Source organism: Bombina bombina, chromosome 6, assembly GCF_027579735.1.
Source record: "Bombina bombina isolate aBomBom1 chromosome 6, aBomBom1.pri, whole genome shotgun sequence".
Taxonomy (NCBI): Eukaryota; Metazoa; Chordata; class Amphibia; order Anura; family Bombinatoridae; genus Bombina; species Bombina bombina.
In genome coordinates, this window is record NC_069504.1 from 1129866155 (window position 1) to 1129878412 (window position 12258).

A 12258-nucleotide genomic window follows, 5' to 3' on the forward strand; every position below is an offset into this window, starting at 1 on the left:
ATTCGCAGCCAATATCCATTTGAATCACATATCATGACTAATATTTGGGGAGCCTTGGAGTCTCTGAGGTGTTCATGATCCCTACTTATGTTCTTTGGTAATGCCACGAGGTTGCCAGCGGATCCATCTTTGAAGCGATCAGGAAGCAAACTAAGGGAATCTGCTGTCCTCGGTACCTAATCTACTGAACAGATTTATGCAGCTAACGCGACTGGTAGAAACTAAGTGTACATCTACAGAGAGTTCTAAGAAGCCTTTGGGTCCTATCTGGTCAATCAGAGCTGAGGCCATGGCCACTACGTTCATTTCCAACATGGAGAACGAAATTCTCATAGCGATCGACTCCCTGCTAACTAACTTTCAGGCAACACTCACCACTGCTATCTCCACGGCATTTCGTAGCACCTTCAATATGCCATTAGAAGAAACCTACCGGTCTGACAAGGCGACTCGACAGCATGTGGGTGGCGGTGTTCTGGGGCCCCGACACTGGTCACCTACCACATCTACGGACTTGCCTAATACAGGAGCGTCTTCTCCGATGCCGCTGCAGATCAAACTACCTAACGCTCAGGCCCATGGCGATAGCTCTCTTGGTCGCACGGACTGGGACTCTCTGATAGCCTTTGTGGATATAGCCTTGAGACATTTAAGGATCGGTTGTTTGGCGAGGCCAGTGTGCAGGCCGTGGGAGAGATTATGGCCTGATAGCCATGATGGCAGAGGTGAGAAGAGGAAGAATATCATTACGGACCCCCTGACACCTAAATTCCACTTTCTTGGGGCTTGGATAGATTGTTTAGACTCTCCCACCTCCTGGATATTTCCACAAGGATCTAAAAGGCAGAGATTACTGGGTCCTGCATATGGCCCAATACTGGAGTGGAGGAGGAAAGTATTCTCTTGGAAAGAACTGGTATAGGGTAATAGTGCTTTACTGACGGGCAGGAATGTAGATTAAAACGCTAATACTTTTCCTGCTGTTGGGACTCATGTGCAGTAACTTAACTAATGTTTTTTTCTTTTCAGGGATGCACAAGTTATGGACTCTTGCGATGTATAAATGTTTTGGTTCTAGGATTGCTATGGCCTTTAAGATTTCTAGTGTTGATCCATTTGGGCTACATTGTGACTAATGTGAAAGCTGCTATCCTTTTTTGTGCAGACTGGTTGCATACTATATTATTGGGGCACACTAACAAGGGTTATTACTACTATTGACAGCAAAGTTGTATTCTTGTTTAGGATAAGATATGCACTATCTAGGGATCGTTTCACTTCCACATGCTATAGGAAGAGATAGTTGCATATTTGCACCACCATATCATATAACTAATGGATATCACTTATCCCCTCATACAAAGCTACATTACATTCAGAACATCTATTACTCAAAGTTAATACGAGTCCTTAGCTACCTTATGCTGCAATTTACTAAGGCACACATACCTACTTAACATTTTAAGTTGCATTCATATATAGATTCTTGTTGTTATGTTTGTTAGTAATTGATAGACCCTATAAGATGATGTCCTAAATGCTGATTGTTAAAATTTACTACTTTATATACAAATATTTGAGAGGCAGTCATGTTGGTCCTCATGTCCCCCACGAAGAGATTATTAGAGCTGGTTTACTGTTCAGCCATTATTGCAATGTCTAGCCCAACTGCCACCTAAACATACCCATCTGTAGCTATATATGGGTTTTCAATATTAGTTTTCTAAATAAATGCTTGAGCTGCAGCTGCAGTTTCAATTATAAACTCTATGTTGCAGGAATTATATACCGAGTTTTAGATCATGCCTGGATATGGTTGATGACATCAGTTTATTTTAGTTTATTCATATTCTATTTGAAATTATGGATTTTTTTTTTTTTTTGTATATTGAGTAGAGACAAAATGTAGAGAACTTATAATATAGTTTGATTTCATTTATCTACCAATGATACATTTTCTGATAACTTCTAAAAATACTGGAATGTGTTATATGTTAACATTCTTAGTAGGTTGGGAATTATATTTACATTTTCGTTGTAATGTTTGATAATTACTGCTGGACACAATAAGTCGACGTTTTGTCTGCTAGTTGCTAAGATGTACTATATTGAGGTAGTTTTGGGATATTTGGGATGTGAGAATGTATTCATACAGTTTGCCCTGAGATCATAATTTCCAGAATAGTTGCTTCGCCCCCCTCTTCTCAAATCTGTTTACTGGTTAAACAGTGGAGCACAGACTCCATCGCACTTCCCTTTGATACCTATTTTATATTTACCTTAATATTGCGGCTATTAAGAACCCCTTTCCTATTTATCTACTACTTCCTTTATTAAGATGCATCTGGCTGTTTAGGTCCATGTTGGTCCATATTGGTTCTAATGGGAATAGATAGTAGAAAATATAAATAAACACGAGGTTTAACTTTTATAATTCAATTTGAGAGTCAGACTGCTAGAGCAAGCAAGGCTACTGTTACGAATTTACTACTTGAGCATTTTAGCTATGATAGGCTTATAAGTCAGAGACATGTTAAATTTGAGCAGTCATGATATCTAATGCTGGACTAAGATAATTCATAGTCGCTATACAGATTATTGTTTAATATGCATTTCTGTTTGTTGATGCTGGTCCTACATTTTATTGTAACATGCTTCTTGAGACAAGTGAATCTTCAGTGTATGATATGTGTTTTGTAAACCTCAATAAAAATATTAAAAAAAAAAAAAAAAAAATACAAACCACATATGTGTGCGTGTGTGTATACATTATATATATATATATATATATATATATATATATATATATACACATACATATATTATATACACACACTAATATATATATAAAAAAGTGGAATGTTTGCAGTTAGTGGGATCTGGGATCACAGGCAGAACTATTCTCTTCTTTATTTTAGAGATCGTTATCAAGCCTGAAGATCATCACTTCACTACATAAAGGACTTGTGTGAGTGATATATGTTGAAATGTTAAAAATCTACTAAAAAAAAAAGTTGTTTTTTTTCTTCTTGGAGAGCATTTTCCTGCCTGCTGTGCACACTGTATTCTGTCACTCCCAGTTTGCTGCCTTTCTATAGATTAATTTCACATTACAGTGCCATATCTGACTCAAAAATACTCTATCTTACCATTAAGAATACCATTATTTGTGGGCTACTTGTGTATTTTTTCAACCTGGTTTTCTTTTTACAATTTCTGTGCTCATTGGTAGAATCGCACAGACTATTGCAGAGCTTGATGTGTGTATATAACTGAAAAGAAAGTTAAATGTAAGAAATAGCCTGGCCTGGTGTATATGTAGTTGCAGAATTTTGAGTGCATAGGGCAGCACAAAACCTAAATATGCCACTGGCGGCGATTAATTGCGGTTTTAAATCGCATATGTGATTAATCGTGCAGCCCTACTGCATTTATAACTAAACACACACATATATACTAAATAAAAATTGCTACATACCTGCATTTATAACTAAACACACACATATATACTAGATAAGAAGTGCTACATACCTGCATTTATAACCAAACACACCAAAAAAAAAAAAAATATATATATATATATACACATATACATACACACACACTAGATAAAAAGTACTACATAGGGGGCGGAGCCAACTATTTAAGCGGCCAGGGACGTGTTTCCAGGAAGCTCCGTGTTCTACTATCTAATTCTAGGGATTAATAGCTAAATATTTGTCCAAAAACTTTGACTGAAATACCCAGATACTCTGTACAAGAACACGGAATTTGACAAAGAGACTGCCCTGTATTCACGCCACCGGCCCAGGGCCTTCAGAAAAGTCACGCGGTGAGTGACACCATATTGAGATTCAGACGCCTTATGCTTTCATAAGATACATAACCCCCTCCTAAGAAACCAAGTTACTAGCTAATCTGTGATGCCGCTAACTCCTATCCTTACACGAAACGGATACCATATTAAAGTCAGCCCAGATACTATAAAGATCTTTTCCCACTACTTCACTGATGGCGGAGTTTCATACGACCATACACACATTATTATAATTTATTTGTATAGCGCTGCCAAATTCCGGAGCACCAAATGATTAGTCAAATCAACAACCTTGTCTCAACTGTTCAATCCGCAGCTGCGGTGAGAAGTAACAGACATCCTAAGCTTGTGCAGCTGTCAGAAGGAAACCTAATTATAGAAGGGCCATCTCTACTATGTTTTGAGGCGCAACAAAAACAAGGAAGATTCGACAAAGGAGAGGACGATGTCTACATACTGCCTTCTCATTCTGACTACCTAACAGTCGATGGATCAAGCTTACTTGATGGTTACTCACTGGGGATTGAGAAACTCATATTACATAGGAGTCCAGAGGTACAACATCATAACGTCCTCATCCTCCACTACCGTGTTCTCTCTAATTCTAGTGGCCTTACTTTAGATCCTCACTGCAGAAGCCCGGCCGGCTTTCCCGATCGAGATATGAAGAGCTTACACTCCAATTATGAGATTTATCGCAACGACTTTACTGAGGCCGACATCATCACAATACCGCAACTCTAAAGTGACCAGGTCTACTCACTCCAACAAAAAAGAGGAAATGGCGACTTCAATGCACGATTCCACATTGCTATAAGAAAACAGTACATTACATATCAATATTTGTAATCTACATAATAAATTGGAACCTCTTCTTCTTTTCAAGTGACAAACAGTCGCTCATGGACCATTGCTGATATAGAAAGTGAAGTGACACTGATATACACACTTTTGTAAAGTGTATGTAATATATGTAGAAAACAGCGGGCAAGAGCCGCTCAGATAAAGACCCTAAATACCTCTTATAGCAATGGTCATGATATGTAATGTCTCTGCAACATGTTCACAAATTACTGTATTCGCAGTCAACCTCAATAAAAGAATGAAGAATTTAAAAAATAAAATAAAAAAATACACCTGTATTTATAACCAAACACACACATTAGTTATAAATACAGGTATGTAGCACTTTTTGTCTAATGTGTGTATATATGTGTGTGTGTGCTTAGTTATAAATACAGGTATGTAGCACTTTTTATCTAGTGTATATGTGTGTGTGTGTTTAGTTATAAATACAGGTATGTAGCACTTTTTGGCTAAACACACACACACACATATACACTAGATAAAAAGTGCTACATACCTGTATTTATAACTAAGCACACACACACATACATATATATAAGCTTGATGAATCAAAAGCTTTAACCAAGAGGTCAAGGAAATAGCAGAGGCCTTCTGACCTTTCCTAGGACCAGAAAATATAACAAATAGACTAGAAGTCTTCCTGAAATCTTTAGTAGCTTCAACATATTTCAAAGCTCTCACCACATCCAAAGAATGTAAGGATCTTTCCAAAGGATTCTTAGGATTAGGACACAAGGAAGGGACAACAATTTCTCTACTAATGTTGTTAGAATTCACAACCTTAGGAAAAAATTCAAATGAAGTCCGCAAAACCGCCTTAATTTTTAAACAGATTCCTTGGGGGAAGGATTGGGTTTTTTGTTCCTTATTTTGACGAAAGGAACGAAAACGGCTAGAAGCCTTAGATTTACCCTTAGGTTTTTTTATCCTGAGGCAGAAAAACTCCCTTTCCCCCAGTAACAGTTGAAATACTAGAATCCAACTCAGAACCAAATAAATTATTACCTTGGAAAGAGATAGTAATCTAGATTTAGATGTCATATCAGCATTCCAAGATTTAAGCCACAAAGCTCTTCTAGCTAAAATAGCTAAAGACATGGATCTAACATCAATTTTGATAATATCAAAAATGGCATCACAAATAAAATGGATTAGCATATTGCAGTAAGCGAATAATGCTAGATATGTCAGAATCCAATTCTTGTTGCACTAAATTCTCCAACCAGAAAGTTGAAGCAGCCGCAACATCAGCCAAAGAAATTGCAGGTCTGAGAAGATGACCGGAATATAAATAGGCTTTTCTTAGATAAGATTCAAGCTTCCTATCTAAAGGATCCTTAAAGGAAGTACTATCTTCCATAGGAATAGTGGTACGTTTAGCAAGAGTAGAAATACCCCATCAAGTTTGGGGATTTTTTCCCAAAACTCTATAGAATTTGCTGGTAAAGGATAGAATTTTTTAAACCTTGAAGAAGGAATAAAATTACCACCTGGCTTATTCCATTCCTTAGAAATCATATCAGAAATAGCCTCAGGAATAGGAAAAAAAACCCGGAGAAACCACAGGAGGTTTAAAAACAGCATTTAAATGTTTATTAGACTTAACGTCAAGAGGACTGGTTACCTCAATATCCAAAGTAATTAATAATTATTTTAATAAAGAACGCATATACTCTATTTTAAATAAATAAGTAGATTTGTCAGTGTCAATGTCTGAGGAAGGATCTTCTATATCAGATAGATCCTCATCAGAGGAGGATAAATTATTATGTTGTTGGTCATTTGAAATTTCATCAACTGAATGAGAAGTTTTAAAAGACCTTTTATGTTTATTAGAAGGTGGAAATACAGACAAAGCCTTCTGGATAGAATCAGAAACAAATTCTTTAAAATTCATAGGTATATCATGTACATTAGAAGTTGAAGGAACTGCAACTGGCAATGTACTATTACTGATGGACACAGTATCTGCATGTAAAGGTTTATTATGACAACTATTACAAATGACATTCGGCGAAATAATTTCCACAATCTTACAACAAATGCACTTAGCTTTGGTAGAACCAATGTCAGGCAGCAATGTTCCAGCAGAAACTTCTGAGGCAGGATCAGATTGAGACATCTTGCAAAATGTAAAAGAAAAAACAACATAAAACAAAATTATCAAATTTCCTTATATGACAGTTTCAGGAATGGGAAAAAAATGCAAATAGCATAGCCCTCTGATAGAGAAAAAGGCAAGAGGCAAACATCAATGGGGTATTAAAATAATGAAAAAGTTTGGCGCCAAGTATGACGCACTACGTAACTGAAAACTTTTTTGGCGCCAATAATAACCGGAAATGACACACTCACGTCACTAATGACGCAACCGTGTGTAAGATTTCGGCGTCAACTATGACGCCGGAAATGACGAAGTTGAGTCAAATGTATTTTTCGCGCCAAAAAAATTCTCGTGCCAAGAATGACGCAATAAAGTCTAGCATTTGGCGCACCCGCGGGCCTAATACCGCCCGCAATTTGCAAGAAAGTAGTCAATTTAAAAAAAGACTAAACCCCAGATAAGAAAAAATTTTCTTAAAAATGTTTATTTTCCCCAAATATGAAACTGACAGTCTGCAGAAGGAAATACATGAACCTGACTCATGGCAAATATAAGTACAATACATATATTTAGAACTTTATATAAATGCATTAAAGTGCCAAACCATAGCCGAGGTGTCTTAAGTAATAAAAAACATACTTACCAAAAGACACCCATCCACATATAGCAGATAGCCAAACCAGTACTGAAACAGTTATCAGTAGAGGTAATGGTAAATTGTGAGTATATCGTCGATCTGAAAAGGGAGGTAGGAGATGAATCTCTACGACCGATAACAGAGAACCTATGAAATAGACCCCCGTTAGGGAAATCATTGTATTCAATAAGTGATACTCCCTTTACATCCCTCTGACATTCGCTGTACTCTGAGAGGAATTGGGCTTTAACAATGCTGCAGCAAAACAGAAAGGGCCGAAATCTGTCCCCTCAGGGAACTGGCAGAAAGGCCCTTCTCCAGACCCTCCTGGAGAAAGAATCCTGGAATCCTTGACCTTATGCCAGGCGAAACCACGCTCTTCACACCAGAATAAGTAAGCTCTCCACCTTATGATAGGTGCGACGAGTAACAAGCTTACAATCCTGAATGAGAGGGTCAATAACGCTCTCAGAAAAACCTCTTTTGGCTAACACTAAGCGTTCAATCTCCACGTTCAATCTCCACGCAGCCCGCCTTAGAGAATCTAGATTTTGATGAAAAGGACCCTGTTCTAGCAGATCCCTGCGACAAGTTTATTTCCACGGATGAGATGAGGACATCCCCACCAGATCCGCGAACCACATCCTTCGAGGCCACGATGAAGCAATCAGTATTACTGATGCCTGCTCCTGCTTGATACAGGCCACTATACAAGGGAGAAGTGGTAATAGTGGAAAAATGTAAAATTAGATTGAACCTCCAAGGCACTGCTAATGCATCGGTTAGCTCCGCCTGAGGATCCCTGGACCGCGACCCATATCTGGGCAGCTCGGAATTGAGCCGGGACGCCATGAGATCTATCTCCGGTGTCCCCCATCTGTTGCAAGTCTCTGCAAACACCTTGGGATGGAGACCATTCCCCCGGATGAAAGGATTGTCTGCTGAGGAAATCCGCTTCCCCGTTGTCCACATCCGGAAAATGGATCGCTGACAGCGAGCAGTTGTGGGCATTCGCCCACTCCAGAATCCGAGATACTTCCCTCATTACTAGGGAGCTCCTCGTTCCCCCCTAATGGTTGATGTAAGCCACTGAGGTTATGTTGTCTGATTGGAATCTGATAAACTGTGACAAACCCAGAAGAGGCCAAGCCTTCAGAGCATTGAAGATCGCTTGAAGTTCCAAAATGTTGATCAGGAGGTGAGATTCCTCTCGAGTCCAGAAGCCCTGTGCTTTCCTGGCACCCCAAACAGCTCCCCATCCTGAGAGACTTGCGTCCGTAGTCACAATCTCCCAGGATGCTCTCAAGAAGGATGTCCCTTGGGACAGGTGATCTGGACAGAGCCACCAGGAGAGCGATTCTCTCGACTGGTTGTCCAGAGAAATATGTTGAGACAGATCCGAATGATCGCCGTTCCACTGTGGCAGCATACACAGCTGAAGTGGTCTGAGATGGAATCCAACAAAAGGAATGATGTCCATGCTGGACACCATGAGACCCATCACCTCCATACACCGAGCCACAGAGGGTTTTAAGGAGGTCTGGAGGGCAAGACAAGCGGAAGTTAGCTTGTAACATCTCTGGTCTGTAAAAAATATCCTCATGGATATGGAGCCTATTACAGTACCCAGGAATTCCACCCTGTTACTGGGAATAAGAACACTTTTCTAAGTTTATCTTCCATAAATCGAAGAAGAGATAGAAGGGCTTTCGAATGGTCCTCTGCCAGATGACAGGATAGAGCTTGAACCAGAATATCGTCTAAGTATGGCGCGCTGCTGCTATACCTCTGGTTCTGGCCACTGCAAGCAGAGCCCCTAGAACCTTCGTAAAAACTCTTGGAGCAGTAGCTAGACCAAACGGAAGTGCAATAAACTGGAAGTGCTGGTCCAGGAACACAAATCTTAGGAACTTGAAGTGTTCCTTGTGAATTGGAACATGAAGTTAAGCATCTTTCAGATCCATCGTGGTCATGAACTGTCCTTCCTGAACTAAGGGAAGGATGGACCTTATAATCTCCATCTTGAATAAGAGGACAGATAGGAACTTGTTTAAGCACTTTAGGTCCAGAATCAGGTGGAAAGTTTCCTCCTTCTTTATGACCACAAAAAGGTTTGAATAGTATCCCAGACCTCTTTCTGTAAGAGGTACCGGGACAATGACTTCCAGGGAGGAGAGATCCCTCATGTACCCCAGAAAGGCTTCTCTCTTTTTTTCTGGCCATGAAGACAGGTTTCACAAGAGGAATCTGCCCCTGGGTGGATGAGACTTGAAACCTATCCTGTATCCCTGAGCGATGACCTCCAGGACCCACAGGGTCTTGTACGTCCCCAAACCAAGCGTCCGAAAAGAATGACAGTCTGCCCCTACGCGATCCAGAGCCAGATTGGGGGCCGCCCCTTCATGCCGACTTTGCCTCGGCGGGCTTCTTGTTCTGCTTGGATTTATTCCAGGACTTAGCTGGCTTCCAAGTCCCCTTGGATTGCTCAGGCTTTGCGGAGGGCTGCTGACGTTGGGATTTATCTGAAAGGAACAAAAATTAGGACCTTGTCCTATAGGCTTGTTCTTATCCTGCGGTAAAAAGACACCTTTGCCTCCAGTAACTGAGGAGATAATAGAGTCCAGGCCTGGACCAAATAGAATCTTTCCCTTAAATAGGGGGGAAAGAAGTCTTGACTTCAAAGTCATGTCCACAGACCAGGACTTCAGCCAGAGTGCCCCACGGGCTTGAACAGAAAAACTTGAAGCCTTGGCATTCAGACGAATAATTTGCATATTCACATCACAAATAAAAGAATTAGCCACCCTTAAGACCTTAATTCTTTCCAGGATCACGTCGAGGGGACTCTCCATCTCGATCAACTCAGATAAGGAGTCGCAACAGTAGGTAGCCGCTCCAGCAACTGCAGCAAAAGCCGCTGCTGGCTGAAACAAATATCCTGTATGTTGAAACATCTTTCTTAACAGAGTTTCTATTTTCTTATCCATGGGCACTTTAAAAGACGAACTATCCTCAGGCGGGTTAGTAGTGCATTTAGCAAGCGTGGAGATAGCGCCATCCATCTTAGGGATGGAGCCCCACAACTCTAATTGAGAGTCTGGGACCGGGTACAATTTTTTAAAAGAAGAAGAAAGGGAAAATGAAGAACCAATTCTTTCCCATTCATTCTTAATAATGTTTGCCATCTTTATAGGAACCGGGAAAGTTTGTGGTACAACCCTGTCCTCGTAGACCTTATCTAATTTAGGAATCAAAGGTTCCTCAGGCAATTTGGGCTCTGGAACCTCTAACGTAGCCAAAACTTCCTTCAACAGTAAGCGTAAATGCTCAATCCTAAATCTAAAGTCTGGTTCCTCCGCAGCTGGAGGCAGCAGATTCCGACCCAGAAAAAGCACCCTCTGAAATATCAGAGGCGCCTTCATCATCGGATAACCTTGTATCAGATAAATCCAATAAGCTAGTAGATTACCCCTGGGAAGGATAGCAATATTTAACCTTTCACTTGCGCTTAGCAGGGCGAGGTAAAGCACTAAAAGTCGCAGACAATGCCGTTTGTAATTGCTCAACAAAATCTGGCGGTAAAAGGGCAGCTTCTAGGTGGAGGATTAGGAGTGCTACGGGAAGCTGCATGTGCAATAGATGACGACTGTAGGGTGCACACCTCACGGGACGGAGACTCCTCAGAGGTGGACGGCTCAGTGGTATCAAACATATTAACTTTCCTTGACATGATTACTTTATCAAGGCATGTGGAACTTAATTGAACAGGCGGGTATACTGCGGCCTCCTCACAATATAAACAGGTATTAGATTTAGGTAAAGAGGGAGTACCCTCCAACGCATCAGAATCCTCCATAGCTTGCACTTACAAAGCAGACTATCGATAATAAGATAAAACCTTTATACCCCCAATGGCTGGGGCACTCACCACCTCCTATGACCCAGGCCAAACAGAGAAACCGCTTCTTCTCCGATAAACCGCACGGTCAGGAAAGAGGAAATCAGTGTAACCACACCCAGTCATATGGTGCACAATGCAGGACCGCCCCTGCTATAGGAAAAAATCGCGCCAAGCCTTTTAGGCTGCGCAGCTTCCAAAAACTAAATGTAAAACCTGTACGTTCCAACATCTGCCTGAGCCACATCTCACACATGTCGCAGCATAATCATAATAAATAAAATTATATGATTAATCACCCCTTTTCAACAATCCCCCTCAGGAGATATTAACCCTTAATTCCAAACAGATAAAAAGGAGCCACACTGTGACCCTGTCTTCTTGCGTTATCATATGTGTATAAAAAATAAAACGATCTTACCGGAATCTATGCCGTGGAACAGAAAAACACCTCTCAAGTTTGACAGTCTTGTAGCATTGCTCCTGACCTGGACTTGAGTGATGGAAGCAAGCAGCAAAACTCGTCAACACTGATTGCTTAGGAGCTGTTAATACGAGTTTGGATGGGTTCGCAGAAAGACTCTCCCTGCATCTCTAGACTCTAACATTCGTCAATGCTCTCACTGAGAGAATGACAAGACTATTTAAAACTCCAGTCCCATTTTAAAGGGTAGATACCCTTAATAAGGAATTAGAGAGCCCCGGTTAGCGAAACATGGACAATATCGTAAGCACACTCCCGGGAGATGCAGATGCGCCAGTGCCAAAGATATGGCCATGCGGAACCTCCGTGGTTACGCATGGCCATGTCGTAACCTCCGGTGGGAACAGGTCACACTCCTTAGAAAGGATAAGTAGAGTTTGGGTTACCTGCATGCGTAGTAAGAGCTGATGGTAGGGAACTTGTCTCGTGAGAAATAGAATCCACAGAGATG

General features: G+C 40.7%; 1 protein-coding gene across 6 annotated transcripts in view; it reads right to left on the reverse strand.

The window, feature by feature from the left end:
* The window catches only part of C2CD5 (C2 calcium dependent domain containing 5), a 584106-nt gene that overhangs the window by 498197 nt on the left and 73651 nt on the right, over positions 1-12258 (reverse strand). The gene's annotated exons all lie outside the window — the stretch shown is intronic.